The sequence below is a fragment of the Cetorhinus maximus genome, chromosome 1 (genome assembly GCF_964194155.1).
Source record: "Cetorhinus maximus chromosome 1, sCetMax3.hap1.1, whole genome shotgun sequence".
NCBI lineage: Eukaryota > Metazoa > Chordata > Chondrichthyes > Lamniformes > Cetorhinidae > Cetorhinus > Cetorhinus maximus.
In genome coordinates, this window is record NC_135879.1 from 56,846,737 (window position 1) to 56,871,054 (window position 24,318).

A 24,318-nucleotide genomic window follows, 5' to 3' on the forward strand; every position below is an offset into this window, starting at 1 on the left:
TTTTTGAAATTCAGTTTGAAGTTTTGCCAAACCTTATCTTTCCGAAATTTGATAATTGGCCCCTTGAGTGAGGGGAGAAGAAAAAATGGAAATGTGCCCCCCTGCCCCCAAAGCAAAAAAGTTGGACAAGCCGGATTTAGATTTTTTGAGCTATACCTGACATTTGAAGAGTCACAATTTTGCCTAATTAAAGCACAGCATAGTGGCCTTTAATTTGCATTGAAGTTGGGGTGAATATCTGCCTATGAAACCATACCTCGTCCCCAAATTGATAGGTTGCAACATTCACCAAGTAATCCTTCCTTTTTTGTTAAACACACTTCTAACAAATAAGTATAGTACTGTAATGCTGCAGACAAGAGTTCAGCTTACGCTCCACTTGCCGTGGCATCAGATAATAAGAGTTTTAAAAAAGTACTGTGTTACATATTTTACTGATTAATCGGTTCATGATGGTGAGCTAGGCTGTACAGAATGGCTTCTATTGAGTGCCAAAGCAGATGGCAAATATAGAGCACAGCAATTTGACTAGCTGAAAATGTTCTAAATAAATTGTATACTTTATGATTGTCATGACAAACACAATCTCACGTATATTAGTTAGGAATCAAATGCATCAAATATCAAAAAAAATGTAAATTTAATGTTATCTTCACTGTCTTCCTATTTCTCAATGTTAAGATCCCTTCCAAATATAACTATTTGTTGATGATATATCTGGACAGACTTCCAACTTGATGGGGTGCCCTAGACAGAATACATTCTCATTCATGTTATACAGTTCACAAGAACCACAATTATTAAAAAGTGGTATCATCCACCTCAGTGTAAAACATTGAGTTCAGATTTTGCAAACAGTGAAGATAGAAAATCAGCAGAATTATCAAAGGAAATGCCTTTTTATATATAAAAAGAAAAGTTAGCATTTGTCCTAGCCCTGTAAATCATATACCATTCACATCAGTGACCATCACACAATTGGTATGCTTGGTGCAGTGACAGAATCTCCTAATACATACAAGTCTCATTAGGATGATCAGAGGTGCATTTACTCTACCAAAGCAAGCTAAATAACAAATATCCAGTTTTTAAAATGCTATAGATGCTACAGTAGAACATCTAATGTGCCTTTTTACCCCTCTTTTCCATATTTCATTTTGCTTTTTTTCCTCGATCAGGCAAAGCCTACCAATCAATTCAATCATTGTAATGGAACAGCAATTTTAATCAAGTCTGCACAATTCCTACCACAACAAATTAAGTAAAGTTTTCAACTCAGAAGCCAGCCAAACACGTTATATCTATGAACAGTGCACTTGTGTAAATAAGTTTAACACCTAACCCAGCAACATACACATACAAGGATTAAAGACAAACACCATCATCCCACTGCAATTTATTCAGTTATACTTTCAGCTTCCCCCACTGCAAACTGTCTCCCTCCTCTCCTAAAGAAACATGCTATGTAAACAAAAGATAACAAAAGTAAATTCAACAACTTCAGTGTAAAGACATGGAAGTGCCAAATAAGCCAAAAGGACTCCAAAATCAAATTACCACCAACAGGCTACTTCGGAGTTCTGAAAGAGGCTAGTAAGGAGATTTGTGAGGCACCAGCAATCAGGAGGATGTCACTGAACATGAGGAAGGTATCTGGAAACCAGTTAATCTGGTGTTCATGTTCCAAAGAGTCATAGGTAGCGAATAGGTAAATCCAAAAGAGTACTCCAAAGCAAATTGCAAGAGTAGGACAAGAGAATATAGGTTCAAATTAGGAAAAAGCAAATTTATAAGGAAATACTTAGAAGTGGTCAACACATAGAATAGACTTTGAGATAAAACAGTGGAGATAAAAACCCCAGAAACGTTTAAAGAGACTAGCAGATACTACAATGGGAGGGATTGTAAGGTACTTCTGGATGGATAAATTAAGGTGAACTGTATTTAGCTCATAGGAGGACCCACCTACTTCCAACCCCAAAACCCTAAGCAAAATTTCTAGTTTTATACAAGAGTTCATACATTATATCCACAAAATCGGAAAGACCCAAAGGATGCTGTTTAATCAATAAAAAATCCTTAACAGTGGAATTTAAGATCAACAAACGAGAATGAACTATTTTTTGTGTTCTATCAAAAATAGCTATTACTATGGTCAATATGGTATAACACTTAGAATATAATGGAAAGCTGCATTTATACCGCAACATTGGCCCAGAATAATTTGTTTTGCACCAATGCCACGTAAATCTAGAATCAGAAACCAACGTAATTCCAAAGCAAAGCAGTGGGGTCCCCTCCTCTTTGCACTGACACTAGAGCCTTACAACTGCCTACTAAGTCTGGCAGTGAGTTTAAGAATGTAATTCAATCTTGCAGATCTGCTGATGTTCACCAGCCACTCACAATTCACAACATCAGAACAGCTCAACTCAATAACATCCTTGTAACTCACTACTAGACATTTGTTACACTACGCAGAATATATAGGTACACAGTACAGTGAATGGTACATGAAGATACCATATTTCCTTGCCTTTAACTGACCAGGAGCTAGTCTATAAGTGAAACCTCTTGAACAGGAAAGACAATAGTGCAACACTGAGAAAGTTTTTCATGCCAAAGGCAAATATTAAGAACACAATTATCATGACCTTGCTGGTCAGCTAATCCAATGTCAATTTTTACAGGTCAAAGGCAATTTTTTTATTGTATCAGATCCATTAAGCTAGTATATTCCAATAAAATAGCTCAATAATAAAATCTACTGTCCACTTGCCGCTCAGAACACTGAAGGCCATGCCAGTTTGATTCTATGTCCAATCAAATGGGTTAATTACTATGTCTGGGATAATGGGATCACATCTTGACTTTCACTGACTGACCTAATGCAGACTGGAGTATCATTTTGCACAATTTCTGAGCTGTAAATCAATTGAGGATTTCAAAGAAGGTTGAAGAGTCTGATAATGATGCTTTCTCTGCAGGCTCTTGGGAATCCATTTTACAAAGAATGTACATTATTTATAAAGGGTAGCTAGCGTGTCCATTAAAGCTCTCAGATTCAATAAACAAGCGCTTCTGCATCTCAACTCTAGCAATCTGTGCCGGACTGAAATTTTCTTTCTAGGTAGCTAATGACAATTATGAAATCCCAATTACTTTCCTCCCCCCTAATACTGGCTATTTCATCTCACTCCTTATCTTTGAATAGTTTCTTTGAAAAGGCAGACAAGGCTTCTTTCGCATCCAAAAAAACAGCTATCCCAAAATGCAGCATTTCCTCACTATTGCACTGCAGTATGTTACGACTATACTTAAATCCATATGCGGGCTCAGACTCACCACCTTCCAACACAGGGACCAACTGAAATATCTCAAGAAAAGTGGAATCGTGCCAAGAATCCACAAGTTGCAGAACGACCAGAAAGGACAATCAATGGGTAACAAAAGTTAGCAAGTGATCCATCCAATCACACACTGAAGCTGTCAAAAGAATAGAAATTAAACACAATTTAAATATTTTACAAATATGTAATGGCAGTCACTGATCTTTCATTACACATTCATTGCTGGATATTCTAAGCTCGGCTTGGTTACCAGCATTTGTCTTCAACTTTTATTCCACCAAAAACAATTCATAACTTTACAAGTCAAAACCTTCCCAACAGGGAGCGCACACAGTATTCCAGAGCATGTTCCTTATTTATAGATTACAACTGTTATTTCTGGAGCTTATAAAACATCTTTCATGTCTAGACTCATGAAGTTTGAACATTTCAGCAGAGAACTCTAACTCAAACAAGTGAAGAGAATTTAGCAGCTACTAAAAATTAGTCTTTTCTAATGCATTGCTTTGACCTATAGCATTGTAGTGGGGTCTCTGAACTCAGCCATTACTTAATGAAGCAAATCCACAGCAACAATATATAACAAACTACATATGCAAGACTGACTTGTTTGACTGTTTTTTTCAGAATAGATTTGTGACTTACAACCCACAACATCCTCTATGTTTTAAAAGATTCACGTTGGCTAACAAAGTGTAAATTACAATACTACTCTGAAAATTTATATAGTTTGGCCACAAAATAAATTGCAGTCCCACCATCCTAAACACCATGTTCAAGTTGCATTTGACTCTAGATGCAAGTTTTTCACCTTATTTATGTGAAAGCACCATGAGATACATCATAGTATAAACAGGGTAGAAAGCATGGACAACACTATGAAAAATAAAGCTGCACAGGTGGGGGTACAAAATAAATTTGAGTCTTATAGAGATATAGCTCCACAGATGCTCACAACCTTTAGCATTTTTCCCTTATACAAGTTGCGAGTGAATGAAATCAGGCTATTTAAACTTGGAAAATCATAGCTATGAATAACGAACACCCAGTCACACGTACTTTTCAGCAAAGGGCAATGGCCAACAATCATGAATGGGACCCTGGTTGATTCTTCTCCTTAAAACAAACATTAAAACCAATTGTAGTGTCTCACAGTGGCCAGAGGCGAGGTCACCTGAAAGACGAAAGCTGAAACCTTCCTGGTTTATACGACTTAGTTCCACACCATGTGCTGCAGTACCTACTATTCCACTGGCAAGTGATGCATTTAATAGATTAAAACTCCATGCTCCATACCCTACATGTGTCAGCCATGGTTCAGTTGATAGCATTCTTTCCCGAGTCAGAAGATCATGAGTTCAAGTCCCACTCCGGGGGCTTAAGCACAAAATCTAGGTTGAAATGTTAATGCAGTATTGAGAGAGTGCTGCATCTTTTGGATGAGATGTCAAACCAAGGCCCCATCTGCCTCTCTCAAACAAATGGAAAAATATTCAATGGCACTATTTTGAACAAGAGCAGGTCCCACTATTCAAAACTTAATTGTCAAACTTCTAAAAACTGTTTAGCTGGTTATCATCACTGCTGTTTGTGGAAGCATGCTGTGCAAAATTGTCTGCCAGGTTTCCTATATTACAACAGTAACTGTAATTCTAAAATGCTTTAATGGCTGTAAAATGCCTCAAGATCATGAAAGGAGTTACTTGAATATGTAGCAACAGCTGTTCCTCCCAATACTTTTACTCTCTCAAGATCAGTACAAGAGTTACAGTGAAAGATCAAAAATTCTCTCCATTTTTGTTTGCTTCATGACAAGCTTGCAGTACATTTCTGTTGTGAAAAATGATTTATGCTTTTCAATCATGAAGGAAAGTTCACTGCTATATTTCAGCCCCATTTAGATGGTTTTCACTTTCGTTTCTTTACCTAGCCAAGCAAACAGGAGGAAGGTGACTTAGCTACCAAGTCCATTAGTTATCTGTAAAACTTTAAGGGGGTAAAGACCCACGTATTATGCAATAGCAGGCTGCAGCTAATCAAATACATCTTCCTTCTTTTGGCCGAAGGGGCTGGTGGTGGTGAGTGATGATGCAGTATTACAACAGCTTAGTGGAAATTTGAAGACTACACCACACAGAAGCATCTAATGCTTCTATGCACCAATTTACTACCTGTCTTGAAGATCCACTCTTCATGAATGCATAGACAATGACATCAGCAGGATTTGCCAATATTTAAGAAAGTTACAGCTGAGCTGACCCCACTCGCATCCAAAATCCACACTTTCCAGTAGCAACCACACTGACCTTGATTAGAGCAGTAACTCTAGCTGTTGTTTCTCCATACTAGTCTATGCATGACAAGACCAAAATGTAGTGGATAAGCTATTGTAGTAGAAACATGAACTGAACCCAGAATCTTCCTGATCTGTATGTCTCAATACCACAGCCAACTGTGTTTTACCCATTGAGTCACTAAGTCCTGCACGTAGGCTTAATATTTCAAGCATCTCGCCTGACTACAAATTCATAGCTGCTGCTCCCACAGTCCCACAATGACAGGTCAATAGTTTTGTGTTAATAAAAACCAAGCTGACCCATACTGCTCAGCAAGGGAAACTTCCTTATAATCACTAATGAATCAAAAGTAAAAGTGCTCTATCAGGAATACACCCCAACTCCAACTCCAAACATAAAACCGAGTCCCAACCTATAGAAATTAAATCCATTCAATTAGATTCAGTTAAAACTCCTGGTGACAATACTGTAACCGATAAAAGAACAGCAATACCTTCCCCTGCAAGTGGAATTCTGAATCTTAAAAATGCAATACCATTGCATCCGACAGGCTGGTGCACACATTATACAGAACTGAAGGATGCTTCAGTTTAAAACAATGATGTAAGGGAAAATAAATTTGTTAAAATTTGAGTCCATGCATGATTAATTTACTTGAAAATACACCCAGCTAGTCAACATTTGACCACGAAAGTTTGCTCCAGAAGTATTTGTGTTTGAGAGCTGAGGTCATTTGGTGCAGTGGGTAGCATCCCTGCCTCTGAGCCAGAATCTCAGGATTGAAGTCCCACCTGAGGACTTGATGTCCAAGGAAGGTGCATTTATAATGCAGTCAAACAGGCTGAGTATCAAGCTACAAATCCTTCCAGCAAGTGCCAATGGCAGCTGGTAAGAGCGGGAGAGATTCGTGGTCAGACGTGATGGAAGGAACGTTGCAGCCTCTACCATCACCATCCATAGCTCCAGACCACAACATGCATGTAAAAGAGCATGTTGCCACAGCAACTCAGGCTCTGAGTGAACTGTAACACAACCACCACCCCTTTGAGGACATCATAATTACCAAATTCAGTAAGATTTTGGTAAGTAGCAAATATTGGATTACCCTCTACTGCAATAACTAACTAGAAATAATGCAACTTCATCCTTTCCCAAAAAAGCTGAAATTTCTGTTCAAAGTCTGATCAGCCTGCCTTAATAAAGGTTTCCAAACAAGTAGCACCATGCAGAGATGAAGAATAAGAAACCAACAGTGCTTAACTTGTCTCATTTGACTCATTTCTTTCTTCCACACCACACTCCACCTCTAACTGGCTGTTTTGTTCTGCAAAACCTCACACAAGCCTAACCTATACTACTTCCAGCTGCATGGTGTACAACACAAAAACCAGGAAGTGGAAATACAGGGCAGTAGGAATGTGAAGTGACATTTGCATTTAGAATACAAGGGGGGAGAATTTTCAGAGTGTCCTGAATTCTGGCCCATAACTTGGGCCCCAGATTTGGAAAACACCCTCAGAAATTACTGACTAAGAATGCTGCCATTAAAAAAATTCTATAATGTCAATAATGCACAAAGTAAATACTTATCTGAAATACCACTCTCAAGAGTAAAGGAATAGTGTAATTACCAATACCACTTAGAGAATCCTGCAAATGTGTAAATTATTTTGCAACAATTTAATATAAATTAGTCACACACCATTTTTGACAATGAAATACTTTATCCTACACTTCCTTTAAATACCATTGAATGCAAAGGTAAACCAACAATTGTCATAATCCTAAGTTTACATGCACCAAATAATTACATAAGCATCAATGCAAGATGTAGAAACAATTTTAAAACAGAAAGGAATTGCATGCAAAAACTAATTTTTTCCTGCATTCCCTGCTTTGGCCATCGAAGAGGCATTCTCAGTTCAGATACACTTCACATAAGTATTCTTCTAGAGAAACAAATGCATAAGCTGAAATTGAAAAGATAAAATACAGAAAACTTTATGGAAATGTGGTCTCCAAGGGAAAGCTCTAATTTTTCATTTTCTGATTGAGGATCTTTATAAGTTCTTTTTAAACAAACAATAACACAATATTGGTAGTAGGAATGTGAAGTGACATTTGCATACACATGTTTATATTTAACTGAATCTAGGATTAGATTTAAAGGTCTGCCCTTAATGACAAAAATGAGCCTTATATTTAAAAGGGCATGTTTAAAAACAGTTAAAACTTCTGACCCTATGAGGGCATTTTCAAAGGTTTCTTGACAACAGGAAGACAACACAAAAATGCCGGTGGAAAATTTGTAATGGTGAGAGAATACATCGAACATAAACAAAATAAAAAAATTCCAATGCAAGGACAAATTTCTTGTCCTTTTGGTAACTCAATCCCTGCCTTGAACTGATTCCTGTCAAAGTGCCAAGGAGGATGCATGGTAGATAATGCACCAACACGTATAAAAAAAGCTCCAGCACAGATAAAAGAAACATACTGTGCACACGTTATACTGTAACCAAAATATGATAATCCATACAGGTCATTTCAGTTATGTGCAAGTACCTGTCACATTCATCTAAGAGGTCACAGCTAAAAGTACAAAAAAAGCCGACCCAGGCAAAAGCTCTCTTAGCCAGCTAAATTTAGAAACAAGATACCTTCTCTATACTAAATCAAAAATAAACAATTCCCTCTACGGAGCATCAATAAAGTATTTTACTTCAGATATATTTACAATTAGCACTTTAACGTATCAAAACATAAATACTTAAAATATATTTCAACATGGCATAATTTATATTAAAAGTTCCTTTCGCAACCCAAGTATTTACAGAAGTTTAACTGCAAAGCTCCTCGCATTTTTTGAAGATCCTACCGTAAAACTGCTCCCTGTTTTAATACAACAAAAAAACGTGGCACATCTTTGAGACTTTCTGCATTTCACCCAGTGACGATCCGCGAAATGGAAATCGAGGAGTCAAGAAGATGGAGGAGATGGTTTCACAAGATTTACACCAGAGTCGGATAAAAATAAATCACGTCCACAAACTCCATTCAAACTCTTAATCAAACATCACACACAAAAAAAAATGAAAATTGTCCAAGATCCTTAAAGCTTCCTGTAACCCGGCAGCGTTTGGCGGACACGCATTTATTAAAACATTTTCACCTCGGTGGAAACTGAAGTGGGGAATGTTATTCCATCAACGTCTAAAGAGAACGAGGCTGCGAAGGAAAGAAAGATCAGTCGCATCCTTTCGATTAAATTGCACTTTAAAAAAAAACTTTCGCAGCGGATCACACGGCGCTGGAGCTGAAGCCCAAAATACCGGCAACAACTAGAGGCTGCAGCGCTCAGAAACGGAGACACCGGCAACAAGAACTTGCAGGAACTTTCCCCAGGAGTTAATGCACTTTATGCCCCAGATCCGAGCTGACTGGCTCCACTTTTTTCCCCTTTTCCCGGTGACGCCATGTTGTCCTTAAAGTACTTTTAAGGGGAGGGGGGGGGGGGGAGAGCCGATAACTTTCACTCTTTTAAAACCGCGCCGGCTCCACTCGGCTGAAATGCCAAAGAACCCCGAAGCTAAAGGAGGAAGAGGAATTAAATATTACTCAGAGTAAAGTGTGCTGTTGACTTACCTGAACCCCGGCCGCTCGGCCTCCTCCCTCCCGCTCCATCTGCAGCTCTTCCATCAGCCGCATCATCGCCAGAACCCCGGCGTCGGCCAGGCTGCGACTGCTCACCGCGCAATGTATCAGACCGCCAACCAGCCGCACTACTTTCCCAATCACTTTGAACAGAGTCAAGCTCCTAAACTCCGCTCAACACACCCACTGTCAGCACCTTTCACTCCAACAACAGCTTTTCTCCAATCTCACCCACGATTGCTTTCTTTTGAGTTAATTTATTAATTATTTATACCTACTCCCAGCACTGTTATTTTTGCAAGACTCTTTTCCTGATGCATTTAAATCATGAAGGAGTCGAGCCATCATTGTGTTTATGGATATTGTTACCGGAGTCTCTTCATATTAAACCTTGAAAACAAATCTGTTGTAACTTACGTAAATTCCAGCTACATTTTTATCGATGTTTTTAATATTTAAGCAAACGTCGCTTTTCCAATTTGATCCAATAACCTAAGCACTGGTAGTTTATAATTCCGTTTTGTATAATTGCCAGAGTTTCTTGCATTTAAAAATCTCTAAACAAACCTGATCTGCGACGGAATTGTGATCTCCTCAGTACCTTTTCTACAATTTCTTATATTTTAACTCCTTTTCATTTTTTGAAAACTGCTCAACAATTGTTTTTTGGGCTCACTAGTATTACTGCTAGTTGGAGTATCACAACTGAACCCCTCATGCAGTCCTTAGGTATAGGAAACAAAAACTGCAGGGTGTAAAAAAAAGGAAAGAATGGCAAGAGTTAAAAGATAAGCATGGAAAAGAAAGAATTTACTTTGCTGCAGTACTGGGTTGCAGCCTCAGCACAAAAATGCTTTACAACGTGGATTACTTTTGAATTGCAGCTTATATAGGGAAATGCAGGAACCAGTTGCACACAGCAAAGTCCCACAATGAATAACCAGATAATCTCTTTCCAATGGTGTTGTTTGAAGGACAAAAATTAAAACATAAGAACAGAAGAAATGTCGAGCCTGCACCACCATTCAATATGATCATCACAGAACTGTCACATCACAGGAGGAGGCCATTCGGCCTGTTGTGGCTACACTGACTCTCCGAATATGTAATTCCCTTAGTGCCATTCTCCCACCTTCTGCCCATAACACTGCAGGTACTTCATTTTCAGATAACAGTCTAATTCCCTTTTGAACACTTCAATTATTGAACCTGCCCCCACCACACTCTCAGGCAGTGCACTCCAGACCTTATTCACTTGCTGCATGAAAAAGATTTTCCTCATATCACTTTACTTCTTTTACCAATTACTTTAAACCTGTGCCCTTTCGTTCTCGATCCTTTCACGAATGGGCACAGTTTCTCCCTATCTACTCTGTCCGGACCACATATGATTTTGAATACCTCTTTTGAATCTCCACTCAACCTTCTTTTCTCCAATGAAAACAGTCCCAACTTACCTAAGTTTATCTTCTATCTTCAAAAGTGAAGTTCCTCATTCCTTGAATGATTCTCGTGAATTTTTTCTGCACCATTTCTAATGCCTTCACATCCTTTGTAAAGTGTGGTGCCCAGAACTGGACGCAATTCTCCAGCTGAGGCTGAACTAGTGTCTTATACAAGTTCAACATAACCTACTTGCTTTTGTACTCTATGTCCCCATTAATAAAGCCTATAATACCAAATGCTTTATTATCCGGGCTCTAAACCTGTCCTGCCACTTTCAATGACTTATACACGGATACACCCTCTGGTCCTGCACTCCCTTTAAAATTGTACCCTTTATTTTATATTGTCTCTCCATGTTCTTTCTACCAAAATTAATCACTTCACATTTCTCTGCATTGAACTTTAACTGCCACCTGTCCGCCCATTCTGCCAACTTGTCCATGTCCTTATGAAGTTATACATTATTCTCCTCACAGTTCACAATGCTTCCAACTTTGGTACCTTCTGCAAACTTTGAAATTATGCCCTGTACACCATGATCTAGGTCATTAATACATATCAGAAAATGCAAGGTAGCTGATCTTCAGCTTCAAATTCATTTTCCTGCTCACTCCCAATACCCTATGATTGCCTGAGAGAGCAAAAATCTGTCTATCTCAGCCTTAAATGTATTCAATGATGGAGCATCCACAATCCTCTGGGATAGAGAACTCCAAATATTCACAACTCCTTGAGTGAAGAAATTTTTCCTCTCAGTCCTAAATAATCACCCCCTTGACCTGAGATTCTGCCCTCATGTCCTAGTTCTCCAGCCTGGGAAAATAATTTCATAGTGTCTGCCCTGTCATTCCCCTTCAGAATCAATAAGATCACCTCTCATTCTTCTAAACGTCAGAGAATATAGACCCAATTTCCTCTCCCTCCCAGAAACATGATAGGGTCCCCCTTGTCCTCACTTATCACCCCACCAGCCTCCGCATTCAAAGGATCATCCTCCACCATTTCCGCCAACTCCAGCATGATGCCACCACCAAACACATCTTCCCTTCACCCCCCCTGGCGGCATTCCACAGGGATCGTTCCCTCCAGGACAGCCTGATCCACTCCTCCATCACCCCCTACACCTCAACCCCCTCCCACAGCACCTTCCCATGCAACCACAGAAGGTGCAACACCTGCCCCTTTACTTCCCCTCTCCTCACTCAAGGGCCTAAACACTCCTTTCAAGTGAAGCAGCATTTGACTTGCACTTCCCTCAATTTAGTCAACTGCATTCGTTGCTCCCAATGCGGTTTCCTCTACATTGGAGAGACCAAACGCAGACCGGGTGACCGCTTTGCAGAACACCTTCGGTCTGCCCGCAAGCATGACCCAGACCTCCCTGTCGCTTGCCATTTCAACACTCCACCCTGCTCTCATGCCCACGTGTCCGTCCTTGGCCTGCTGCATTGTTCCAGTGAAGCTTAACGCAAACCGGAGGAACAGCACCTCATCTTCCGACTAGGCACTTTACAGCCTTCCGGACTGAATATTGAGTTCAACAATTTTAGATTATGAACTCTCTCCTCCATCCCACCCCCTTTCCAATCCCCCCTTTTTTTTCCAATAATTTATATAGATTTTTCTTTTCCCACCTATTTCCATTACTTTTAAATGTATTTCCATCCATTGTTTTATCTCTACCTTTTAGCCTATTTCAATTCCTTCCCCCCACCCCACCCCCACTAGGGCTATCTGTACCTTGCTTGTCCTGCTTTCTACCCTTAATTAGCACATTCCTTAGATAATATCACCATCTTCAACACCTCTTTTTCCTTTTGTCCATGACATCTTTTGGTTATCTCCACCTATCACTGGCCCTCTATTCAGCTCTACCTGTCCCACCACCCCCCCACCCACCCCCCTCTTAAACCATCTTATATTTCACCTCTCTTCTATTTTTACTTAGTTCTGTTGAAGAGTCATATGGATTCGAAACGTTAACTGTGTTCCTCTCCGCAGATGCTGCCAGGCCTGCTGAGTTTTTCCAGGTATTTTTATTTTTGTTCCCAATTTACTCTGCTTTTGTTGACCAAGCTTTTCTTCCAATAATGCTACCAGATCTTTTACATCCACCTGAGCAGGCAAGCAGGATGTCCATTTATCTCATTCAATAGGTATCATCTCCAACAACACAGCACTTCCTCAGTGCTATACTGAAATTTCAGCCTACAGCAGGGACCCTGACATTCCTGAGGCCAGTGAGTGTAGCTTTCTATTGCACAGGCAGTCATTGGCTGGAATTTGGGGCAAAACGAAAATACCACAGGCTCTTGGCTATTTCAACCCTGTCAGAAATCCTGACACTGTGTGCCATCTACACGATGCAGCACAGCAACTTGCCAAGACTCCTTCAACAGCAACTTCCAAACCCATGAACTCTGCCACATAGAAAAGAACAAGAGCAGCAGGCACATAGGAACACCACCACCTGCAAGTTCTCCTCCTCCTCTATTGCTGTTCCTTTACTAATACTGGGTTAAAATTGTGGAACTCGCCCATAACAGCATGGTGGTGTACCTACACAACATGGACTATGATGGTTCATGAAGGCGGCTCATGGATAATTAGGGATGGGCAATAAACATTGGCTTTGGCAGCAACGCTTACACGAACGAAAGAAATGATACAGCCTATTTCCTATATTTACACCTTTAGCAATGCAGAATCTCAGGCCATTTTTGAGTCCCTGGCACCTAGAATTACTAGGGTAGTGGATCAAGTGAGTTTAAAATTCAAAGGCTAATTTTAGTTCTGCAGGCATTGGTGACTGATTACATTGTTGATACTGGGGGAAGAGAGTAGTTTTTTTTTAATATCTTGTCTCTCCTTAGCAAGCTCCACATGAATTTGTCTCAAGTGCCTCCAGCTCTCAAAACAAGAGCGACACATGGGATAGAATTTCCCAGCTCAATGAAGTTGGGTTCCCGAGTGTGCAGAGTGGAAAGGTCCCAGAAATTAGTATTGGGATGCATCCCAATGTGATCCCGTATGCTTGCAACTTTCCCTGGGGTGGTTTGAGAGTTCAGCGGTGAGCCGTCCTGGGTCTGACAAGAAAGCAACTGAGGTGATCAAACAGACAACTTTTAACCATGAATTCCTTCTTTCCCAACAGCACATGACTTACGCACAACGTATGCACCTCACCAGGATCATTGAGGAAAGTGTTCACCACGAAGAACTTCTTCAGTGAAACTGACAAGCTGTGAGGACTTTGCTCAGTTACACTGGAGAACTCAAGCCATGGCCATTGTGGAACTGTAGTTCAAAGTACTGTTTCTCTCAGAGAGTGTTATCACTGCTTGATAGGTGAGTGGCAACTTCTTGGAAGGCACTTCACCTGTCTGGCACTTCACTCACTTTCAGCTGCATTTCCCTGCTGCCAGCCCTCAATATGGCATAGGACAGCTTTCACCTCTGATAAGGGGCAAGAGCAGAAGTCACACCATCACCAACTGCTTTGGTAGCAACATGAGCAAGACCAGCAGCAGCACCAAGTGCCTTCTCCTCAACCATAAACCCCTCCAGAAGCAGATGGGATGGACAACAAGACCCAGCTGGAAGGAGACAAGGCCCCCATCACAGGATCTAGAGACAGAGAATCATCTTCTTGACAGGTCTGAGCATCAGTACCTCCAGAGGCTCAGGCTCTCAGGGCAGGTCTCAACATCTGCAGCCTCTTGAAACAAGACTTCCTTCCCAGTGGAGCAGGTGGGCATGCATTGGCAGTGGCCGATAAGATGGCTGTTAATAGCCCCTCAGATCCCTCCACTTAGAATGTGAGACCTAGGGAGCAGCTTTCCCAGGTGTCCTCTCCATTTTTGTGATTTCTGCAGCCTCAAAAATCCAAGTGCTGGTGAGCCCTTGTAACCCATGTAGCCCTTGCAACTCATGCTATGATCCCTCCTTCATTGGTCAGGAGCCCAAAAATGGGATAATAATTAGTTTGCTCTGGGAAAAAATAATGGCTGTGTGTGCAAATCAGTGACTCGGGATCCCAAACCAAAAATGATCCTGCTGTTCCAGCAAGAACTAAGGTGAGAAGTTTCTGCCCATAATCTCTTAAACTTTGGACATTAATATTGGTCAGCTTAGACCTCAGTGATAACGTCCTGGTGGCCAACACCCCATCATAACTCATGGCAGGGCATGGAAATATGGGCCTTCATCCCAATTCCCATGCACAGCCTACCATTCATATCTCAAAGAGACCAATAAAGAGCCAAAAACAAAAACAAAAAGTGCTGGAAAAGCTCAGCAGGTCTGACAGCATCTGTGGAGAGAAAGACAGAGTTAACATTTTGAGTCTGTATGACTCTTCTTCAGAGCTCTGAGGAAGAGTCATACAGACTCGAAACGTTAACTCTGTCTTTCTCTCCACAGATGCTGTCAGACCTGCTGAGTTTTTCCAGCATTTTTTGTTTTTGTTTCAGATTTCCAGCATCCGCAGTATCTTGCCTTTATCAAAGAGCCAAAAATACCCACTATCAATAAAATTCTCTCAACGTGGAGCTAGTTCTGTGCCTACCCAAAGATCCCACTAAGATTATCACTCCTCTCCCCAGTATGGCACAGTGGGAGATGCCAGGAAGGCTCACCTCAACTGGATGCAGAGCTCAGCATGAAAAAGAGATCACCAGATTTCATCAGCTTCTCCAGAAGTGCTAGATTCTGCGCTTCCACCAGCTATCTGACAAATTATTTTTTGTCTGATATGACCAATAGCACTATCTCCAAAGGAAACACTATCTGCAATAATTCATAGATGTCAGAATGACCCATCACTCTTGGAAATTTTCCTCCACTTCCCAACAGCCTCTTGTGAACGTATCTTCATCCCCTGTATTAATCTTACCTCCATGACTAGGAACAGATCAAAAAACCTGAGGGATGCCTAGAAACTTGACTTAGGCCAACTGCTAAGGGAAGAAGGATGGCAAAGGGCTTGGAGTCAGATCCTAAACGTCCCCTTACCTTAAGTAAATTGTAGGAGTTAATTCAATATCATACACAGCACACTGCGCACAAGGTTTACAAGTTGTACCCCTCCAAACCAGGCAACTTCTGCAAGGGATGCCACCTGAAGAAACCATCCTTCCCATATTCTGCTTGTGCCTTTGTGTCCAGTTATTCTGGACAGCAGTCCAGGTGATCCTTTGGAATATAACTGGTCTCACAAACCCAGAGGTCCTAGGTTAGTGCTTGTTGGGGCTACCTACTTCAAAATATGAGGACCAACTCGGCTTTCATTAGTAGCTGAAAAAAAATGCATTCCCCCTCCGTAACAGCATGCAACCCCACCCACCATAACCATGTGGTACATGCACTAATAAAAACAAATTACATTTGGTTTATAAAAGCAAAAAACTGCAGATGGTGGAAATCCAAAACAAAAATAAAAATACCTGGAAAAACTCAGCAGGTCTGGCCTGCCAGATCTTCTGAGTTTTTCCAGGTATTTTTATTTACATTTGGTTTATGCCTGGATCTGGGAAACAGCAGAGAGTCTGAATGTTGGGCCAAGGCAGCTGAATGAATGGCCACAAATGGTGGAGCAATTAAAATCGGGGATGCACAAGAGATCAGAATTGGAAGAGCACAGAAATCTCAAAGGCTTCCGCTGTCCTTTGCCATTTTTCCATCTCAAGCGTGATGCAATCACCAAACATATCTTCCCTTCCCCTCCCCTTTCAGAATTCTGAAGGGACCATTCTCTCTGCGACACCCTGGTCCAGTCCTCAGTAACCCCCTACACCCTGTCCCTCTCGTAGAGCATCTTTCCATGTGTTACGAATACGGGACTTTACAAGGTGGTTATGTTTTAAAGTGTCTCCTTTAACATAAGGTGAAATGGAATGTTCTTGATAGGAAGGATGATGATCATACTAAATCTCTCCCTGGAGACTGCCCCACATGATCTGTTTGGCATTGAAAAGAAACCCAAATCAAAACCTATTGAAAATCAAGTGACAGTTTTCACTTCCTGACACAGAAAATGGGCAGCTTCTTTTTGGAGAGAAAGAGTGACAATACAGCCGCTGTGAAAAGCAAGGAAAGACTGTGCTTGTGTTAGCAGCCAAGCTGGAAGCTGGTGAGAGTGGGTATCTGTTCAAAATGAAGAAGATGGAAGGGGCGGGACTTTTGGAGATTTAATAACAAGGCGGGGCCTTGGAGATTTAATAACTAAGGTGGTAATCAGTTCTGGAATACTCAGGCTGAGTGGGATGATGTTGGAAGGACACCAGAAAATTCGACCTGGAGATCTGCCGAGTTTCAAACATTTTCTGTTTTAATCTCAAAACCTGGTAGGGCTAGAAGAGGCTACAGGGATAGGGAGGGGCAAGGCCATGGAGACATTTGAAAACAAGGGTGAGGTTTTAAAATTGAAGTGTTGTTAGACTGGGAGCCAGTGAAGATCAGTAAGCAAGGGGTGATGGATGAATGAGATTTGGAGCAAGTGTAGCTATGGCCAGGAGAGTTTTGAATGAGCCTAAGTTTATGGAAGGTAGAAAATGGGAGGGCAGCCAGGACAGCCAAGCCTAAGCAGTAAAAAAGGCATAGGTGAGATTTCCAGCAGTAAATGAATTGAACTGCATTACAGGGGTGGAAGTTGGCAGTCTTGATGATACATGTGCTCGGAAATTCATCTCATGGTTAAACACAATACCTAATTTGTGAACGGTCTTACTCGGCTTAAGACAGTTGTCAGGAATTGGAAATGGCGGTCCAGTAACGGGGTTCATGGCACGGGCCAAAGACAATGGCTTCAGTCTTCCCAATATTTAGTTGGAGGAAATTTCTCTTCGACAATTGTTGGATGTCAGACAATCAGGGTGGAAATCATTGACAGTGGAGGGGTCCAAAAAGGTGGTTGTGAGATACAGTTAAGTGTCTTGGCATACACGTGGAACTTGATGGTGTATTTTTAGAAGATATTGCCAAGGGATAGCATGTAAATTAGAGATAGGGGAATCAAGAATAGATCCTTGGGGATTCCAGAGGCAACATTGTGGAAGTGGGAAGAGAAGCCATTGCAGATGATTCTCTGGCTACAACTCACCAGATAAAGAATGTAACCAAGCCAGGTCAGCACCACATAACTGAAGGACAGTGGAGAGGCATTGAGGAGGATGTTGTGGTCAACTGTACTGAAGGTTGCAGATAAATTGAGACGGATTAAGTGGAATAACTTATTACGGTCACGGTCACGGTCACAGTCACAAAGAATGCCATTTGTGATTTTGTCAATGGCCCTTTCAATACTGTGGCTGGGCCAGAAACTTGATTGCAAGGATTCAAACATGGAATTGCTGGAAAGATGGACACAAATTTCAGAAGTGAAAATGCATTCAAGGATTTTGGAGAGAATGGATGGTTGGAGTTGGGGCCGTAGTTTTTAAGAATAGAAGGGTTAAGGGCAATTTTTTGGGGAGAGGGTTGATGATGACAGATTGGAAGGAGGGGATGGAACAGGACCCGAAGAGAGAAAACTGTTAATAATAAAAGCTGGCTTGGGGCCCAGTAAGTTGAGTGGTCAGTAGTTTGGTCAAAATAGGATCAAGGGAGCAGGAGGTAGGTCTCATGGACAAGATGAGGTCAGATAGAGCACTGTGGGAGAAGGAATAGAATCGAAAGAAAAACGATTTCAGGGATGGGTCAACAGGCAACATTTGGGAAAGTTTATCCCAATGGCCTAAGGGGAAGCAGCATAGGCAGAAATCAAGTGTTTTGATCTTCAAGACAAAAATGTCCATGAGCTCTCTATTGTCGGAGATGAGGATTGAAGAGGTAGGGGATGGTGGTTTAAGAAGGCAGTTTTTGGTAGAGAAAAGAAGCCGGGGTTATAATTGCATTTCAGGGTGATCTTTGAATAATGAGCAGTTTTAATAATGGAGAGCCTAGAGCAGCCAGGTCTGGTAATGAATGTCAAACCAGTTGTTTGCCAGAGACATATTTGTCCTCAGACTTAAGGGAATGGAGATGAAGGGTATATCAGGGGGAACAATTAGGGTGACAGAGAGTAATAGTTCTAATGGGGTAAGGGCATTAAAGGCAATGGAGAAGGTGTGATTTAGTAAACCAGTAGCTGAAAAAATGTTATGATGAATTCTTGGCCAAAGGTTAGATAATTGGGAATTTGAAAGTGCATTGGTAAATGATTTGAAGGAGAGTTTTCTCCTGAATACTCTGAAGAGGTATGCTTTTCTATGTGCAAAATGTAAAAAAAATGCAAGGCCTTCCAATCAGAACATTGTGATAACACATTATTAATGGACTAGTGGAGTCCTACATCGATCAGTCATGGGACTTCTGGTGTTTTATTATAATCTATTATATTTTACCATTAGATAAAATATTTATTAACGACATTGATAATGGTATTTTAAGAAGTCTGCCTAAGTTTGTTGAGGATGCAACATGGTATGTAAAAGCAAGTTAGAAGAGTATTTAAATAGATTCACAGTGACAACACAGGCCAGTAATTATTGTTAAAAAGAAATATATATTGATGCTAAAAGTAAATATATATAATTACACAGTGATTGATACATTCTTGAAGGAGATGACAGAAGTACAACAATTTGAATGTAATATTTGCACAAATGTTAAAAATATAAAAATAAAGTGCAACAGTTGTCACGAGTGTCTTGCATTATTTAATTTTTTTGAGGAGGGGAAACGTTTAAGTTATTTTGTATTTTACTCTGGCAAACAATTCACTCCAAGCTTCTAAAATGTCGCTCATAAACCAGCCACAAAAACAGGAATGAATATAACCTGGATGACTTGTTTGCCTGTTGTCTCCTCTTCCTTTGGATGATGTGCCCGCCCTCTACTTAGCAAAGCTGAAACAGGGAACTCGCTGTCTGGGGAAGTACAGAAAAGGATAGCTGCCCTAACTCAAGACCTTGGAGTACTGAGGCAGCCTGATGACTGTATCACCATTCAAATTTAAAAAACAAATCTTATCCTAACAGAATATAATTATTTCTATGCTATTGTTAACAGTGATGCAATGAAAGCTGGCAGAATCTGAGGTAAGAGGTTTTTGTAGTCTTTGTTGCTCTAGTGAAGTGACAACTGGCAGTACAACTGCAGAAATAAACAAAGGAAGACACAGGGCTAATGGGTGAGCAGGAAATGGGATTGGTTTTGGAATACTTGCAAAGACACATTATAGGCCGAATGGCGTGTTAGTGAGCTATAAACTTCTGTGGTTCTAAGATGCTCCCTGAAGGATGATAAAGGTTTTGGGACCTCTACTACAGATTTAGAGAGAAATAATTTTCAGTTAATTACAGGGGTATTCCTTATTCAATAAATTATATGGTAATTTCCTGTAAATATACAATACTGTTCTCCCATATGTAAAAAGTTTCTTACATAAGGTTTCAGTGGAGGATGGACCACAGGGCTTGGTGGTTTACTGAAATTAAAAATAAACCGCAAAGAACATTGGATGCATAATTCAAAAATCCTCATTGGTCATTTATTCATCTATAACCCATAAAGTGCACTCTGCACAATCTTTAGAACACATATTCAGTGATTTTAGCAGTCACAATGCTTTCATCCCACACCAGTCAGCCTTTCCAGCCATCTTTGAGACACCATGTCAAACCATAGACTTCTTGGTGACAAGGATTAGCTGTGGTACACATGGCTGATGTCTCCCCTCCACCACCCAATCATATGTGGATAGATAGTGTTCCTAACAATGAGAGCCACGCTAAAAATAGAAATATCATGGGACAGACTATTGGCATTGTGAAGTGATGATTGCGCTGCTTGGACTGCTCCGGAGGAGGGCAGCAGGACTCGCTGAGTGTGCCTCCCTGCTCGCACTAGTCTCCTGCATTCACCACAGCCTGGCCATCATGACGACACAGCTCTTGCCAAAAGGCCTTTGGCGACCATCTCAGAAAGAGGAGGAACAGGAGGAGGAAGAAGAGGAGGAGGAAAAAAGGAAGAGGCATTGGGCACATCATCCCACTGGGCAAATTGTCTGTGAGTATCATATCAGACTCTGGTTCCCCTGAAAAATATCCCCAGATCTCTGTTGTTCTTCCCTATTTTTCCATCCCTTTCCTGGGCTGTTTCCAATGCAAAATATCCCTTCTTAAATAAGGAGACAAAAGCTATACGCAGTTCTTTAGATATGGTTTCACCAACATGGTGTACAGTTGTAGCAAGGCTTCCCTGCTTTTATACTCCATCTCCCTTTGTGATAAAGGCCAACATACCATTTGCCTTCTTAATCACTTGTTGTACCTGCATGCTAACTTTTTGTGATTCATATACAAGGTCACCAAGATCCTTCTATACCACAGCATTCAGTAGTCTCTCTCTATTTAAATAATATTCTGCTTTTGTATTCTTCCCAAGGCAGATAGCCTCATATTTTCCCACATTATACTCCACCTATCCTATCTATATCTCTTTGCAGATTCTGTGTCCTCCTCACAAACTGTTTTCCCACTTATCTTTGTATCATCAGCAAATTTGGCCACAATGGTCCCTTTATCCAAGTCATTAATATAAATTGCAAATAGTTGAGGCCCCAGCACTGATCCACTGAAAATGACGCATTTACGGTGACTGTCTGTTCCCTGTTAGTTAGCTAATCCTGTATCCATGCTAATATATCACCTTAACACCATAAGCTCTTATCTTGTGTACTATCCTTTTGTGGGGTAACTTATTGAATGTCTTTTCTTGCACTGTAGTCAGGTCCATGAGACCAGACTCATGGCATTGACCTGCGTGGCTATCTGCTTGACTGCATTCATAGTATAAATCTGGAGGTCATCCTGCAACAATGTGGGAAGACAACCTCTCTCCTCCTTTCCACCTCCTGCACTATGACCTCCAGTGTTGCATCTAAGAACCTACGAGCCTTTCTCTGGCTTGGTGCTGTATTGCCCTGGCTTCATCCTGCTCAGAAAGTCTTTCACTGTCAATTCTAGCCCCTGTTGCAGATACCTTTAAGATGTGCAGGTCAGCTTTCTTCTGTGTATTCATTACTCATTGCGTGAAGAATAAATTCATGACAATCCCAAAGTTATCCTTTATTGTTGTCTGAAAAGGAAGAATGCGCAGGGCTATGGGGAGAAGGTGTGGGAATGGCACCAGGTAAATGTCCCACGGACAGCCAGAACAAACACAATGGGCCAAATGGTCTCTCTCTGTGCTGTAAAAATTATGCAATTTTCTAATTCTGTGACCCAATGAGCTTGAACATGTTGCCTCTTGTCTTACTTTTGTAATTTAGTTTGAAGTAAAGTCTCAGAGTTACCATTTTTATACATTAGATTACCTCTCAGTTATACCTTTTCAAAGTCAAAAGATCTAATGGCTGGATTCTCTCCACTAATCTCCCTGAAATTGTGTGAGACGACAACTGAGCAGGAGACAATATGAGAAGCAAATAAGCAGCCACCTCATTGCCCTGTGCTGAATTTCTTCCTGATTTATTTTGACACTATTCATGGACTGTACAGTATATGTTGCCCATTTATCTTCCTACATGCAGTATTTTACACTTACCCATATTAGCTTTCATCTGCCAATATCCTGCCTACTTATAATACATATTTTTTCTAACTTGTTTTGTAATTCTTTTGTTTTCCCTGCAGAATAAACTGCTCCTCCTAGTTTGGTACTTGCTGAAAATTTTACCAATTTGCATTGAGATTTTGAAACTTTTGTTCAAATTAAAGCAGTAATAGCCAGATCACCAATTCTTTGAGCAGCCACTCAGCACTTCTCCTATCACAAACATTTGTAACATTATCAATCTGATTTTCCAGCTGCAGCTTTTATCCATTGGAAGAGCCTTATTGGAATGGTATGAATAGAATGGGTTAAGATTTTTCTGTGATTAAAATTCTGCAACAAATACTTAAAAGATAGTAATGGCAGACTGTTTAATGGTATAGCTGCTATTGGTAACAAGTTATTTTGAGATGTGACCATAATCATTCATATCCCAACCCTTTCCTGTAAATCAACAATGCCTTTTTATTCCAGATGAGAGACACCTCTAGGTTATCTCACATTCAATTCAAATAGCTGATCTTCTTAACTAATGTACAACAGTAAAGTGACTCATTATCAGTTTCCTTGGCCAATAGCATTATAGGGAGATGCAAATTAAGAGATGATTTGGAATCTTATTTGAAGTTAGACACTGTAAAACTGAATTGCCACAGGAGTTCTCCCATTTTATCCACTATAACAACATGTGTTTCCAGGGTTTCTACCGCTGTTCCAATGAAGTTAGAGATAAGCAAGAAAATTCCAGCAGAAATTCACCCCAAGATACTCTGATACCCCTACCTTAGAATAATGAAATGGCAGATTACAAGTACAAAAGAATTTACAACTATACAGCACCTTATGTGTCTCAAGGGCATTCTAAAGTCCTTCACAGCCAATTATATACTTGTAAAAAGAAGGTCTGCACCTTACAGGGGGTGGGGGTTTAGTGGGGGGAGGGGGTGTACTTGTTGCCCTCCAGAAGGAAAGTCGACCAGAAGCCGACACGACTGGAACAAGCCCACCTCGAAGCCATAATATGCTGAGGGTGGGCTAAATTTGTTGAGCGTGGGACTTCTGCCCCTCAATGGGAGGAAGTCTTGCCCCAGGAGCTGCTGGCCAACCTGATTGGTCGGCATCTCCAGCAGTCCCAGCAGTGCTAGAGCTCAGTAGTGGGCACTGCTGGGACTGCGGGAAGGGGAAATGAAGAAGATCATCGCTGCACCAGAAAAGTAAGTCCTGGAGTTTTGGGGTGTGCCGGGACCAAGATCTCAGGGAAGGGGGAGAATGGGTGGGGGGCTGGGCTTTTGAGGGCAGATGGCAGGGAAGGGAGGTGGGGTGACATCTTTGGGGGGTGTTCCCCTGATGACCACAGAGCACCCCGCAAATGAGGGACCCCTTCGTTCTGACCCCTTTTCATCTAGGCCTTAAAAAACAGCCCGCCCACTCCTGCCTGCCTGTATAGTGGCGTGAGCAGCATAGTATTCATTTCAATAGGCTTGCTAACAAGCCTAATTGACCATTACTTGTATATTTGCATATGATGGGTGGGCTGCCGATTTCATCATCCACCCACCTAGCATATTATGGGGGTCAGCTCAGGGGTGGTCAGGAAGGTGGTGGGCTAGCCAGCTGGCCTATTTTACGTGCTGCCCCCAAAAACATGCCAGATGAAGGCAAGTAATATCCAGCCCGTAGTAAATTTGTACACAGCAAGGTAACAATGAGGTAAATGACAAATAATGTGATTTTAGTGGTGTTGAATGAAGAATAAATGTTGTAGAATTATCCTGCTCTTCTTCAGAAAGTACCATGGGTATTTTACATCCACTTGAGGCAGCAGATAAGGTTGCAATTTAACATCTCATGTAACTTTTACAGCGGTGTGAAAATTTACTTCATTGGTAGTGCAAAACAGGGCATAACAAATTGACAGCCCTTTTTACATAACGCCTGACTTTCTTTCCAATTAAAGCCACCTGTTTGGTGATACC

General features: G+C 41.0%; 1 protein-coding gene across 4 annotated transcripts in view; it reads right to left on the reverse strand.

Moving 5' to 3' along the window:
* Positions 1-9,447, reverse strand: part of smad1 (SMAD family member 1) — a 137,646-nt gene extending 128,199 nt beyond the window's left edge. The window contains exons 1-2 of one of the 4 annotated variants that reach the window (XM_078541046.1): positions 9,293-9,444; positions 8,820-8,875 (exon numbers count right to left, since the gene is read on the reverse strand). The gene's annotated coding sequence lies outside the window, so the exon portion shown is untranslated. Of the gene's footprint in view, positions 1-8,525; positions 8,876-9,292 lie in introns of all 4 variants that reach the window. The other 3 variants (XM_078541036.1, XM_078541053.1, XM_078541026.1) reach the window with 3 other exon arrangements.
* Positions 9,448-24,318: the final 14,871 nt, after the last annotated feature.